This window comes from Marmota flaviventris, chromosome 13 (assembly GCF_047511675.1).
Source record: "Marmota flaviventris isolate mMarFla1 chromosome 13, mMarFla1.hap1, whole genome shotgun sequence".
Classification (NCBI taxonomy): domain Eukaryota; kingdom Metazoa; phylum Chordata; class Mammalia; order Rodentia; family Sciuridae; genus Marmota; species Marmota flaviventris.
Window position 1 is genome coordinate 62,510,134 of NC_092510.1, and position 14,000 is coordinate 62,524,133.

The following is a 14,000-nucleotide window of genomic DNA, read 5'->3' on the forward strand; positions in this document are numbered from 1 at the left end:
AGTCTTCTCTGGGGAAGAAAGAGGCAAAGATAATTTGAATAATGTTTCTAATGCTGATAGCCTCTGTACAGAGGAACAAGCAAGGTCCTATTGTAAGTTACTCAACCACCAGTCTCCATTCTTAAGAAGTGTTCATTTCTGTTCTTTTTGAGAGCTATTGAAAGATGGAGATAGAGTTCAAGTGATAATAAACCAGGAATGACATGGTACAAGATTAGACATAGGAAAAACAAAAGTTTTTCTTGAGCTATTCTGTGAGGCAGTAAGCTACTTTTGCCCAGAAACTCTTCAGAAAGATGTATTTTGATTTCATTATCTCAATATAAGGAAGTTACAAGCAAAGGATTTCTTAATTTTGAAAGAGCAGTGTGCAGGCATATACATCATATAATCTCACACAAAGATATCTTGGTCTAGGGTAGAGAACATGACAGAAAAAATAGGGTGGGGTAAGGGTTTATTATAAATCTGTGATCCATCAGCAGTTTAGTTGCTTGAATTAAGTCCTGTCTATAACTGTGCTTGCTCTGATAAGCTGCCAAAACAAGTTATTTCCACATGTAGGATAAATCATAAATTCAAGGTATTGAATCCATTTTTATTTTAAAATTCTGATTTATCTCTTTCTGACAGCACATCCCTGGCTTCTTGCTACATTAGAGAGCCATCATGAATGTCAAGTTTTGATGTGTACCATGAGGACCCTCCTCTATAGTCCACAGTCCATGTGGTCTTTCTGATATGATTGATTGTGGCACAGAAGCATTCTCCAGGAAAGATTAATTGTTCCAGCAATTATCCACTACTGAACAGTTGACTGTGACTCCACACTTCTGACTCCTACAGAAGCAAGCAGTTTCAGTATTACAGTAATTTATTTTCTCCCTCTCTTTTTAACTTGTATATCCATTTTATTTTTATCTTTTTTCATTTAGGTAAAATATTTCCTCTTGCCCTATGCTTGAGATTTAGGCATGACTTCAAAAAGACATAAGAAATAGGATGGTCTAAAGAACTTACATGAATTTTCTTTCACCAATAACTAAGAAAGAAACTCCTTAAGAAAGAAATCTCTTTATGGAAAAGTTATATATCAAAGTTATATATCAAAAGTTATATATCAAAGCAAACAAGGGAGATACTGTATGGTTTATTGTCACCTCTCTCCTTTAATATGGATATCACCTAATTGCTATAAATTACTCAACAGCTAAGGCTATTTTCCAAAAATAATTCTCTAAAAGTGCTATTAAGTTAGACTAGATCCGGATGAAATTCTACAAGTTAAAGGAACCAGAAAGCACATGCAAATTATTTTCAGCTCATTTGGAAAGACCAGAGCATAGTGCAGAGACAATCTACTTTTGAAAAGCGAATAGCAAGCTTTTACTTAAGATTGTTCTTGATGAAATACCCTAGGGCCCAGGTTAGAAAATTTCAACTCTCTCTGCAAAAACAAAACAAAATAAAATATATCCATGTTCTCCTGATAAGTAATTCTTTGGTAGTTATAAAAAGATTTTTTAATTTACCATTTTCCTATGAAGTGGCTTTAAGCTGAGCTAGAAGAGACATCTATTGAGAATGTAAGAATGTTACATTTGAAAAGAATGAATATAATAACATTGATTAAAAAATATTAAATATTTTGCGTCTGGACAATCTATAGCTGTATATGGAAGATAAGCACATTTAATTTCACTTAAGATCACAGAGAAGAATAGAAAAAGGAGAAATAATAAAACCCAGATCTGTTCTCAGTGCACTAAATGCTTGACTGTACTGCATGTAAAATATGCTTGAGCTTTAAACTACAAATGGCTGCCAATGGCACCTGTTGTATATTGTTACATAGTTCACAAAGCTAAATAAATCAACCAGTTTTATCAGAATGCCTGCAAAGTAATATTTAACTACCTTTCAGCAGGTTAGAAAAACAAATCTGTTGAACTCTTTTTCATATGTAGTTCCTTCAGGATAAGTAGAAAACATACTCATGAGCTATTATACATTCTCAGGACACATTAACGTGTTTATTTTGGGCAGCTATTTAGATAATTTAGATATTCCAGGACCTTCCTCTCCAGTCCCCTCCCCTACCTGATCTGGTATGGCAGGGAATCCATCTAACTTTACTTGATACATTTCAGGACACAAAACACCTGGAATTATTGATCAGTTCATATATTGGAAAACTATTGATTTTTCCCCTACTGCAGTGTTTTTCATTCCATTGTGTGGGGGGGTGGTGGTGGGAGAATCACTGTTTCTGAGAAGATGGCTCACAAATTATTTCACTTCAAAGTTGTGAATTTTTAAACCAGAGGACACTGCTCTGTGCCACAGCATTCATGTTTAGAATAAAAGAGGGTGTGCATCATCTGTCAGAGTCAATTTTATAAATCTTAGGGTATATTTCAAAACTACTGAGTGCAGGCCACAATCTTTCCTGACTGCTTTTCTTAAATTCCATAGGAGGATATTTTTAATGTGCATTTTATTTCCACCCTAAGTGTATTTTCAAATCCAGCTAAGAATCTAGATGCAAAGGACACTTTAATACTGTCTTAGTCAGTATAAATCCATTGCCAATTATTCTCTTTCCCCACTCCTCTCTCCCTCCCTCCCTCTGATACACAGTGTATATGGAATTTTAAAGGCATAAGATGTGTTTAGTATTTTTTACTTCTCTCTAAAACCACTAAAACAAAAAGTTCTAAATTAGTTCATCTTATAATATCAAACTCTTTGTTTTTTTCTATATACACAGCTAAAAATAGCACATTATGATAAAATGGACTTAAAATGTTACAGATTTTAAGAAAAAATAAAACTATACTTAAGGTGCTCAGTATAAATTAGAAGTGTGAATCATTTGTTGTTAACACTATTATTATTTTAAATGGTAATGTTGTCAGCCGGGCAATTATTATTATTATTATTATTATTATTATTATTATTATTATTATTTTAAATGATAATGTTGTCAGCTGGGCATGTCTGTAATCCCACTGGCTCACTAGGCTGAGGCAGGATGATTGAGAGTTCAAAGTGAGCCTCAGCACCAGTGAGGTGCTAAGTAACTCAGTAAGACCCTATCTCTAAATAAAATACAAAATAAGGTTGGGTATGTGATTCAGTGATTGAGTGCCCCTGAGTTCAATCCCCAGCAACTTGCCCAACCCCCTACCCCCTGCCCAAAGAACCTAATGGTGTCAATTAACTCAAAATACTTGGGAACTTCCCTGGACCCTGCCTTCTGAAAATTCAGAATGCCCTGGGATAATCAGATTAAGTTATCACACCTTAAGTTTGAGATGTCCTATAGTTGACATTTAAAATGAAATGTCTTTCATTAAGGAATATTTTGTTGTTATTGTTGTTGTACCCATGGACAATTCAGAAGTCAAAAAATAAAATTTACAGGATCTTGACTATGTATTAAAAATATTTAGATCAGCCAAATTATATTGTTATATCATGAGCATGTACCAAGTTTTAACAATGAATCCTACTATTATATATAATCATCATGCACAATAAAAAGTATGGATAACTAAACTTTGAAAATTCTGCTTATAAGAAGAATTATTTCTTATCTTATACTAATTGAAATTGAAATAAAACATAATATATATTGAGAAGTGAGAATTTTTTTAGTATTAAGTGGCTATTCCCTTTGACTAAAAGTGATTAAAAGAAAGCTAAAAGGCTAGACATCAGGAATGTGTAAGTGGGAGACAAGAGCATGCTCTACAATCCTTTTCAGCATCTAAGAATCATTAGAACAATGAACAAAATTCTCATTGTCTCCTCTTGGTTTCCCTCTTTTTTTTTCATCAGAGTCCCATCAGTTATAGGTGAGTGACTTCAGAATTTTTTTTAATCAATGGGAGTGTGAAATTCGTTTTATGAATTGTATGTTGTTGTTACTTTTTTTCCTAGTCTTATTCTTCTGGATTTCTGTATTGCCAGTCCTTTCAATCAAAACACCTCAACAAATTAAGGGCTCCTCTGGAAGTAGCAGCTGGATTTTTTCAAAACAACCTTAATATTATATGTAATAATTTGAGGCCAGATTGATAGATCAGTTGATGCATCCTTGAAGTTTTGAAGAGGATCAGTCAGAAAGTATAACAGTTATTAAAAGTTTAAACTCTATGGTAATATCAATTAAATTGGAATTATGTATATTCATCTATAGAGTTATAGAGTGTCTAATCTTGAAGTGGCCTTAAACAGCTTGAATTTCAACACTATTATTTTAAATATAAGGATATTGAGGTTCAGAAGGGTTTAGTCTCATTCTTTGTGGCAGATTAAAAACAAAGTGAGCCTAGAGCCCCTTTGTTTCTCCTGGGCCCAATCTCCTTATGGTCTGGGTTGAAAGGACATGAACCAACGGTGTTCAGAAGGAAGTTGCACAGCCAGCCTCTGCCCACCAGGCTTTTGTGGGACATTAGAAGAGCCCCTGAATAGGGTGGGAGGTTAGACCATGTAATATCCCAGGTCTGCATTCCAATATCAAGATCATTTTCATCTGTATTTGAAATTAATTATTATAAAGAGGAAAAGAGACAAAGCATCTCCAGAAAGGTAGCATGCTAAAACACCCATAGCTCTTTATTCCAATAATAAAATAATTAATTTTCTTACTCTACATTTAGCAATATTTCCTGATTTAGAAAAATAAGCCATTAATCCTATCCACATTTCATTATCTCTTATAGTTTTGCATGCTTTTGAACAACTGGTAAGATAAAAAGCATGGAGTGAATTTCATTTAGTTGGCATTATATAACCATAAGGACAGATGTTGCCAAAAATCACTTTCATTCTGTTCATGAAGCAAAGGAATAAGAAATGTGAAAACAAAAGCTATTATCACCTAGCAGGCATTCAGAGAAATAACTAATTTGTGATGGAAGAAAAAAATTCCCACTTGATCCCATGCTATATATAAAAACAAGTTTAGCAGTCTGTACATTATAAATAAAAACCTCAATAGTACTTCTTATTGGCAACATTACGAATATTTTCAATCTGCTTTAAACTCAAATGTAATTGCAAACATTTTTAAATACCAAGGCTGAATGACCTCGGAGGGAATTTGATATTTTTACAGAGATTTGTAGGAATATTGTAGTGTTGTTTTTTTTTTTTGTTTTGTTTTAATGCTGGACTGAGGGAAAAGTCATAATTTCTTACTTGACTTCTCACTTTACCTAGATATTTCATATAAGACAAATTCCTAAGAAAACAGATTATAAGCCAGACCATGCAAACTCTGTCCAGTGGTTTGAACTTATTGACAAAATATTTTAGTCATGAGGCCTGACATGACTCTTTTATGGAGTCAATAGTTTTATATATATATATATGAAATTTTCATGAGAAACCTGTTAGAGATAGAACATGGAACCCAAATAGGAAACATTCTTTTAGCTCCAGAAATTAATATATTGGTAATTTACTTCCATTCTTCCTTTTTCCTCCTCTCTCCCTTCCTTCTATCGCTGTGCATTACATTATTTCATCATTTTCTATGCACTAGGCACTGTCCTAGGCTGTGAGGATGTGGGAGATTAGAGAATGACCAAAATAGGATGACTATGTATAGAGCCTAGTCTCAGAAAAAGAACAAACAGGATAAAAAAGAAATGATACCAAGAGTATAATAAAAAGTGTGCATTGGAGTATGCCATATTAATAGTATAAGGAGATAGTTTTTGGTCTCACATTACTGTTTATGCATCGTACTGAAAAATCTTTCAAGAGTTACAGGACGAGAGGTAGTGTATATTAAATTCCAGTATTCAAATATAAAATGTGTAATGCAGAGTTCTTCTTCTTCTTCTTCTTCTTCTTCTTTTTTTCTTTTCCACAATAATAAAAAAAATGTGTTCCTTCTGTGAAAGCCATCCTAGCATCAGGGGAATTCGCTTAGATCAATGAATAACAATAGTCCATTCTGCTGCCTACAATCTTAGAAAGCATATTATGAAACTAATTCAGCATATTGTGCTCAACTTAGGCTAAGATTCATTGAAAGGACCTGTAAGTACCTAGAGAAAATTCATGTCCCTTGCCTTTAAGTGGACAGTTGCTAAAAATAAGAATATCTAAAATCCAATATGGAAATGCAAACCCTAGAGCCAAAAGTCTGTCCAGAGGAGAGGGCTGAGTGAAATCTGCACTAAAAGAAATTGCTTTTAAACTGGGCATTGAATGGTAAGGATAAGTGGAATTTCAGAAGGCAGAAAAGAGAACAAAGGGCAGTCCAGATAGAGGGAGCCACATGTACAAAATCAGTCTTAGGTACTCTAGTACCACAACTGGGTAGCACAAACAACAGAAATGTATTCCTCTCAGTTCTGGAAACTAGGAATACAAGAATAAGGCCTGGGCAGTTCTTGTGTCTGGTGAGAACAGTCTTAAAGGTTTGCAGATAACCTTCTGTGGAAAGGTCCTTACATGATGGAAAGAGAGAATTCTGGTCCGTTCTTCCACTTTGAGAGCCCTAATACCAAAAGCGCTACATCCTCATGATCTAATGCCTCCCAAAGGCCCCTCACAATGCTATCAAGTTGGGGATATTATGATTTCATTATATAATTGGGGGGCCCCACAAATTTTCACTCTGTAAGAATTTGTGGAAATTATTCTCTGAAAGTTTCATTCTCTTTTAATGCTAATTTTGAAAAGATAAACTGGTATATCTTTATATTGTAGAGACTGGCATTTCTTTTTTGTTCCTATTTATTTATTAATAAAATATATCCATTACTATAATTCACGTAGTTGTAACTTAAATTTGACAAAAAAAAAAAAAAAAAAACAACGAAGACATTTTGGACAAGCATTTTCCATTGAGAAACAAACAAATTCATTGCAGAGAGAAGCTGTGGTATAATGGGAAGGATATAGGCTTGGAGTTAGAAGTCAGTTTGTCTCACTTCCTTTTGTCTCATGGTTGTTTAGCATGCACTTCATATTCAATAAATAAGTAAAATGTGTCCCCTATCATTCAAAATTATTTTCAGGTAAGAACAGCAGAGCAATACAAAATGATCATAATTTAGTATCAACATAAACAGTAAATATTTCTCAATCTACTGTGCATGAAAGTAAATGTGTTAGAGTTAACTGAAGGAGCATAATGTGGGCTGCCCTTCAATGATATTTAGAGAGGTATTATAAAAAGAAAGAAAATTATCTTTTGAAGAAAACATTAATCTTGGTGTTCATTTTAGAAGGAGAATATGTCTAGAAAAGGCACGTCTTATGGCAGAAGGGAGTCAGAGGAAAACAGTTGTGTATTAATAAGTAATGAAACACACCAGATAAAACATCATATCATAAAGAGGTGTGAGCACCAATGTAAATATCTCAAATACCAACCCAAGCACATTAAAGCATCAGTGACAGTACTCAGACATACCTGTCTCCTGCAGCTGTGAGGAAGACTACACTGGTCAGTGGAGTGCATGTCTGGGTCCTTATCATTGAAACTTACTGAAATTCTCCCTGACCTCTCTACCAAAGCAGCCTCTTATTCTCTGTACCACACTCTGCAGAAATTGCTTTGTTGATCAAATTTGTTTATTTGAAATTGTTTTCTCCGCTCACTAGACTAAGCTTCCCAAGAACAGGAACATTTCACTTTGGGTTTATTGCCATAGTTTCAGTCCTTGGAACAGTGTCTGGCACACAGTAGGTACTTGCTGGCTCTTCACATGCCACTCTGCATGTGCAAACACATGAGTATAAGCACACATACACATTCATAGAACACAACATTTAAGTGTGTTCCTGAAAGGAATAAAAAACCCACTTTCTTGCTATAGGAGGATATGAGCTAATGAAGGCTTACAGTGTTTGCAATGGGTATGGAAGGAAAGGGAGAAATGGGATTTATACTGATTTTTCACGCCAAAAATGTTAAAATAAATTCACAAATTCAATGAGTATCTAACTGCCCAACCCTTACCTTCTGTTACAGATTCATTTATCTGCACTGAAATAGTCCATATCTCTCACAAGAGTCACAAACAAGACCAGCTCTCTAGTCATTAGATGTCCTCGTTATGCAGTACATCTTCTACTAACAATCACACCTCAAAAGGCCTTTTCAGTAAACACAAAGTAGCTAATGACTAATGAGAATCCTTTTTTTTGCTATTTGTCATTATATTATGGAGTTATCATATTCTTTTCTTTCAGGGAAGTTACTGTTAACTGAAGTTGTGTGGCTTTTTTGTTGTTGTTTGTTTGTGTGTTTGTTCCTGTATACTATTGGTAAAAACCCTCCCTCTTACAAGAATAAGACAACAGCATTTTGGTACAATTTAATTTGACATTATATCTTCAGGGGACACATAAGAGTTGAGGAGAAAGAAGAAGAATATGCATCAGATAAACGTTAAAAATAGTGAAGAGCCATCTGTATCTGTATCTGTATATTTATTTTTTTATATCCCTGGCATCCAGAAGTTTTTAAACATATAAATATTAGTTGAGTAAATCTTCCATGAATAGCTAGTATATTTCCACTATGTAGATGAACAAATTGAAGCATAAAAGGGAAATCACTTGCCTGTGGTGTCAATAATTTAGTATTATCTCCAACAGACAGGCTGGGTTGGAGATAGTAAAGACAAACTGACATTCCTTCCTCCCCTTCTTTCAGTCTCAACTTATGCCTGCAAACCCCAAATCTGACTTGCTTAGTGTCTGTATTCTCACATCTTCAGGCTCTGATAAATGAAGAGGTTTGAGTCAGGTTCTCTGAAGAATTTCAACTGAATGGGCAAGAAGAGCATAAGAACCACAGGGATGTGTGGAAATACTTCTAGGCATGATGTGAAAAGAAGAAAGTAAGACTAGGAGAGCAGGATCTTGACAGGTAGCCTGGAGCAACACTCAAAAAGAACCTCCTAGTCCAGAGTTTATTAATTCATGGCATTGTGCATCTCTCCCTCTCAATTTAGAGAAGGCTGCTTAAAATTAATAATGGATGAATGACTCTCCTGTCAAAATGAGCAAACAATAACACTCTGAAGAAAAGGAAGTTCTGGGATAACATTTTTTTTGTGTGTGAGTGTTATTAAAATGTACCCTCACGAAATCACCAAATCTTGATGCAACACTGAACAGCTGTGCTAATGAAGTGTTAGACCTAGCTGGACACAGAAGTTGATAGTCGGTTTATGCCATGGGGAAAGAAGGAGGGGAAGAAATCCATCCAGCACCATTTGTTTTCAAGTGAATCCCTCAGTAACAATGCAGTAAATAAGGAGATTTCATATATGTTTTACTCAGCTATTTATTGCTGTGAATAAAAGGACCCAACCAGAACAGTTGTAGAGGAGGAAAAGTTAATTTAAAGGCTCATCGTCTTGGAGATCTTAGTCCACAGAAGGCTGGCTCCATTCCTTGGGGCTCAAAGTGAGGCTGAACATCATGGCTAGGGAGGGTGGCAGAGGGAAGCAGCTCACATCATGGTGACCAGGAAGCAGAGAGAGGTCTCCAGTTGCCAGATACAAATATATACCCAAAGCTACAGCCCAATTCCCACCTCCTCTAGTCACACCCTACCACTCCAATTACCACTCAGTCAATCCAATTAGGGATTAATTCACTGATTAGGTTAAGGCTATAACCCAATCATTTCTCCTCCAAACCTTCTTGCATTGTCTCACACGTGAGCTTCTAGGGGACACTGCATCTAAACCGTAATAATATACTACAAAACCATGTTACTTAATGTGCACTTAGAAACCTTCCATGGTGTTACAATGGATAAGAAACTGGTGCTCAATTACCAGTGTGCCCATAGTAATCAAACACTTACACCAGATTCTGTATGGCTTTTGAAAGGCCCTACTATAGAAGAAATTCTGTGGCATCTTGTTGACAAATCACTCACATATTTTCTAAATGAAAGGAGAAGAATTGAGAAAAAAAAAAATTATTTCCTCCACCAGTAACTATTTTTTTTTCTTTTTTTTTTAATTTTTTATTGTTGGTTGTTCAAAACATTACAAATTTCTTGACATATCATATTCCACACTTTGATTCAAGTGGGTTATGAACTCCCACCTTGACCCCATACACAGATTGCAGAATCACATCAGTTACACATCCATTGATTTACATATTGCCATACTAGTGTCTGTTGTGTTCCGCTGCCTTTCCCATCCTCCACCCTCCCCCCTCCCCACCTCTCCCCTCCCCTCCCCTCCTCTCTCTCTACCCCCTCCACTGTATAACCCTGAGGGTCTCCTTCCATTTCCATGCAATTTCCCTTCTCTCTCCCTTTCCCTCCCACCTCTCATCCCTGTTAAATGTTAATCTTCTTCTCCTGCTCTTCGTCCCTACTCTGATCTTAGTTACTCTCCTTATATCAAAGAAGACATTTGGCATTTGTTTTTTAGGGATTGGCTAGCTTCACTTAGCATAATCTGCTCTAATGCCATCCATTTCCCTGCAAATTCTATGATTTTGTCATTTTTTAATGCAGAGTAATACTCCATTGTGTATAAATGCCACATTTTTTTTTTTTTATCCATTCGTCTATTGAAGGGCATCTAGGTTGGTTCCACAGTCTTGTTATTGTGAATTGTGCTGCTATGAACATCAATGTAGCAGTGTCCCTGTAGCATGCTCTTTTTAGGTCTTTAGGGAATAGACCAAGAAGGGGAATAGCTGGGCCAAATGGTGGCTCCATTCCCAGCTTTCCAAGAAATCTCCATACTGCTTTCCAAATTGGCTGCACCATTCTGCAGTCCCACCAGCAATGTACAAGTGTACCCTTTTCCCCACATCCTCGCCAGCACTTGTTGTTGTTTGACTTCATAATGGCTGCCAATCTTACTGGAGTGAGATGGTATCTTAGGGTGGTTTTGATTTGCATTTCTCTGACAGCTAGAGATGGTGAGCATTTTTTCATGTACTTGTTGATTGACTGTATGTCCTCCTCTGAGAAGTGTCTGTTCAGGTCCTTGGCCCATTTGTTGATTGGGTTGTTTGTTCTCTTATTGTCTAATTTTTTGAGTTCTTTGTATACTCTGGATATTAGGGCTCTATCTGAAGTGTGAGGAGTAAAGATTTGTTCCCAGGGTGTAGGCTCCCTATTTACCTCTCTTATTGTTTCTTTTGCTGAGAAAAAACTTTTTAGTTTGAGTAAGTCCCATTTGTTGATTCTAGTTATTAACTTTTGTGCTATCGCTTCTTGGCCTTTTGGCTAAGATCAAGTGTAGTATCTGTTCTTATCAGTTTAGTAACTATTTTTTGACTGCCTTATCACAGGTACATAAAAAAAAAATCTGGAGAAAAATTGGATGTAATATGCTTACATTCTAACTATGAGAAGGAAACACAGTGCCTTTTTACTATTTAGTTCCTCAATATTTTATTGCACATTTAGAATATTTACTTTAGTATGATTATTGGAAACTTTTAATATGGCAACTGCACATTTTAATTAATGTTGATTAAACTCGTAGCATCCCTTATTTATTACGTGGTTATTTTCATTAATTCTCATCATTGCTAAAATGCATAGAACTCCATAAAAAGACTACTTTTGAAAATTACCTTACATTCTACTTAAAATTTTGTTGGGGAAGCATACCCATACTTATTCTCTAAAATATTTTTCCTTTGTCTCAACCCTAAAGTCATGTTCTCTTTGGCTTGACAGATGCTTTAAATGATACCTAAATTAACCAACCATGGGTATTAACTTTCACATAAGTTATGTGAAATAAAACATATTTTGCTGTTGTGGACCTGAATGAAGTAAATCTGAAATCATCTGAGCAATTTAGCAAGGACTAAGAACCAGAAACAAATTAAGATAAAGCTCAAAGATATCAAGCTACAAAAGATAGAGATTTCAGATTGAATTTTGCCATAATGCAATTTACCATTCAACTAAAACTATATTATAGTTAAATTTCATTAGAAAACTAGTAATTAAACCTCCTTATGTGAGGTTGAAAACTAAAGTCTGTGACTATTCTAGGGTGATCAATGTCAGTGAGATTTCAGTGTACTACCAATAAATTTACAATTTTTTTCAAGAAACTTGTATTTATTGGCCAAAAGATTGTTCTGATGTTGGTACGGATCTGATCACCAATTTTTTTAAAAATACAGTTATTGATAGGTTTCTAGATTTTTGTTTCTGCATTATTACCTTACAGAAGCAGGGAATTAAAGCACATGGTATTTGGTGGATAAACCACACAAGTAAAATATTGTTTGGTTATAACATGGACTACTTGATAGAAGTGCTTTTAAGGTTAAAAATAATGTCTTAATCTAAATTCTCTAATATATAAGCATATATATACTATTCTTACTATCAGCAAAATAAATACAAAATCTCATAGTATGTGTCTATCCCTAGACAAAGGGGCTATTCATGATTATTGGCTTGGCATCAATACAACATTTATTTTAGACTTAGGATGTACTTATAGTATGTATTTATGGCTTTCAAATATCACTAGTTTGAGGATTTTTAATGTTTTTTCTTGTTTCCAGGACTCTGGACATGGGTAGAAGGGACTGTATTCTTTAATGGAAGTCTATGATTGAATCTCCCTGTTCTGAGGCAAGGGAAGATAAGTAGTTCTTTTGTTTTTGTTAATTTGATAAACAGAAACTATTATCTCAATGGTCCCTTACTGTCATGAATCACTGATGTGTATTATATTCCTATCTGCTCAGTGAAAATTATTTGATGGACAGTGCTGTGAAAGCAAATCAGGTAAGTAACTAAGGATATTTTATGTAAAGTTAATAAAAAAATATAACTTCTTACATAAGAGAGATCATTATTTGCCCAACATAGATCCCTTATATTTTTCATTAATTTATATTCTCTATTTTTGATGTCAGGGGTTATCTCTATCTCAAAGAAAGATAACCCAAAGTTCTCTAATTTTCTAACTTCTGAGTTCATGGTTTACTGGAAAGAGTTGGTTATATGTTGCTGTCCAGGTTGAGTACTTTTACTGAAATGTCATAAAGAGTTGGGTCTAAAATTGATGCCATAGCAAATTTAGAAATGATAAGGTAAGTTTATGAAGGTAAAGAAAAATATAATAGTCCACAAGTAGAGGAACAGGATAGCTATTGAGACTACAAAGGAGAAGACGTATAGTCCCTATGAATTAAGACGCCAGATCCAGATGTGGTGGCACACACCTATAATCCCAATCAGTTGGGAGGCTGAATAGCAGAGTCAGAAGCTCCAAGCCAGCCTGGGCAACTTAAGGAGACCCTATTTCAAAAGAATTTGAAAAGGAATGGAATGTAGCTCAATGTTAAAGTATGCACCCACACATACCAAAAGAAGAGATGAGAAAGCAACCAATAGCCTAAAAATCTTCCAAGTTCTTAGGTCTGACATTATGAGTCATGCTGATATTTATCAAAGATTAATATATTCTTACAAAAACTCTATACTTCCTTTTATTTTCAATAGTTTAAGTAGGTTTCTGTCCCTTTCGACCTTTCTTTCTTTTGTTGGATATTGAACCCAAGGCCTTGTATATAGGCAGATACCCTACCACTGAGCTACAAACTCAGACCCCAAAGACCCTTTCTTGACTAGTAGGATAACTGAAAAATAAGAAATGGTGCCTGTATAGTTACATTACAGTTTATGGTATACACAGGCACTATCATACTATCGTAATACTGAGTGAATTCCAACACAAAATGAAACTCACAGTTTCCAAAGATTTTTTTAATACTTTATTTGAGGAAAACATGTGCCAACTTATGTACATACTGAAGTCTACATAAATGCATATATAAAAGAAACTACAATTAACTAGATCCCTTTCAAGTCCCTCTATCAATGTAGTCTTTTTATCAGAAAAGGCAAATATGAAAAAAACAAGTTCAAACAGTGCATTTTTATTAAAACACAAAGCATTCAAAATAATACTGAATATCTCATGAATGTATTACTTTTCCATGTC

The 14,000-nt window shown here is 34.9% G+C and overlaps 1 non-coding gene across 1 annotated transcript; it reads left to right on the plus strand.

Annotated features, from left to right (window-relative positions):
- The first annotated feature begins 11,225 nt into the window (after positions 1-11,225).
- LOC139701650 (U2 spliceosomal RNA) lies at positions 11,226-11,409 on the plus strand. Its single transcript, XR_011704211.1, has one exon. It is a non-coding gene; the product is annotated as a U2 spliceosomal RNA (small nuclear RNA).
- Positions 11,410-14,000: the final 2,591 nt, after the last annotated feature.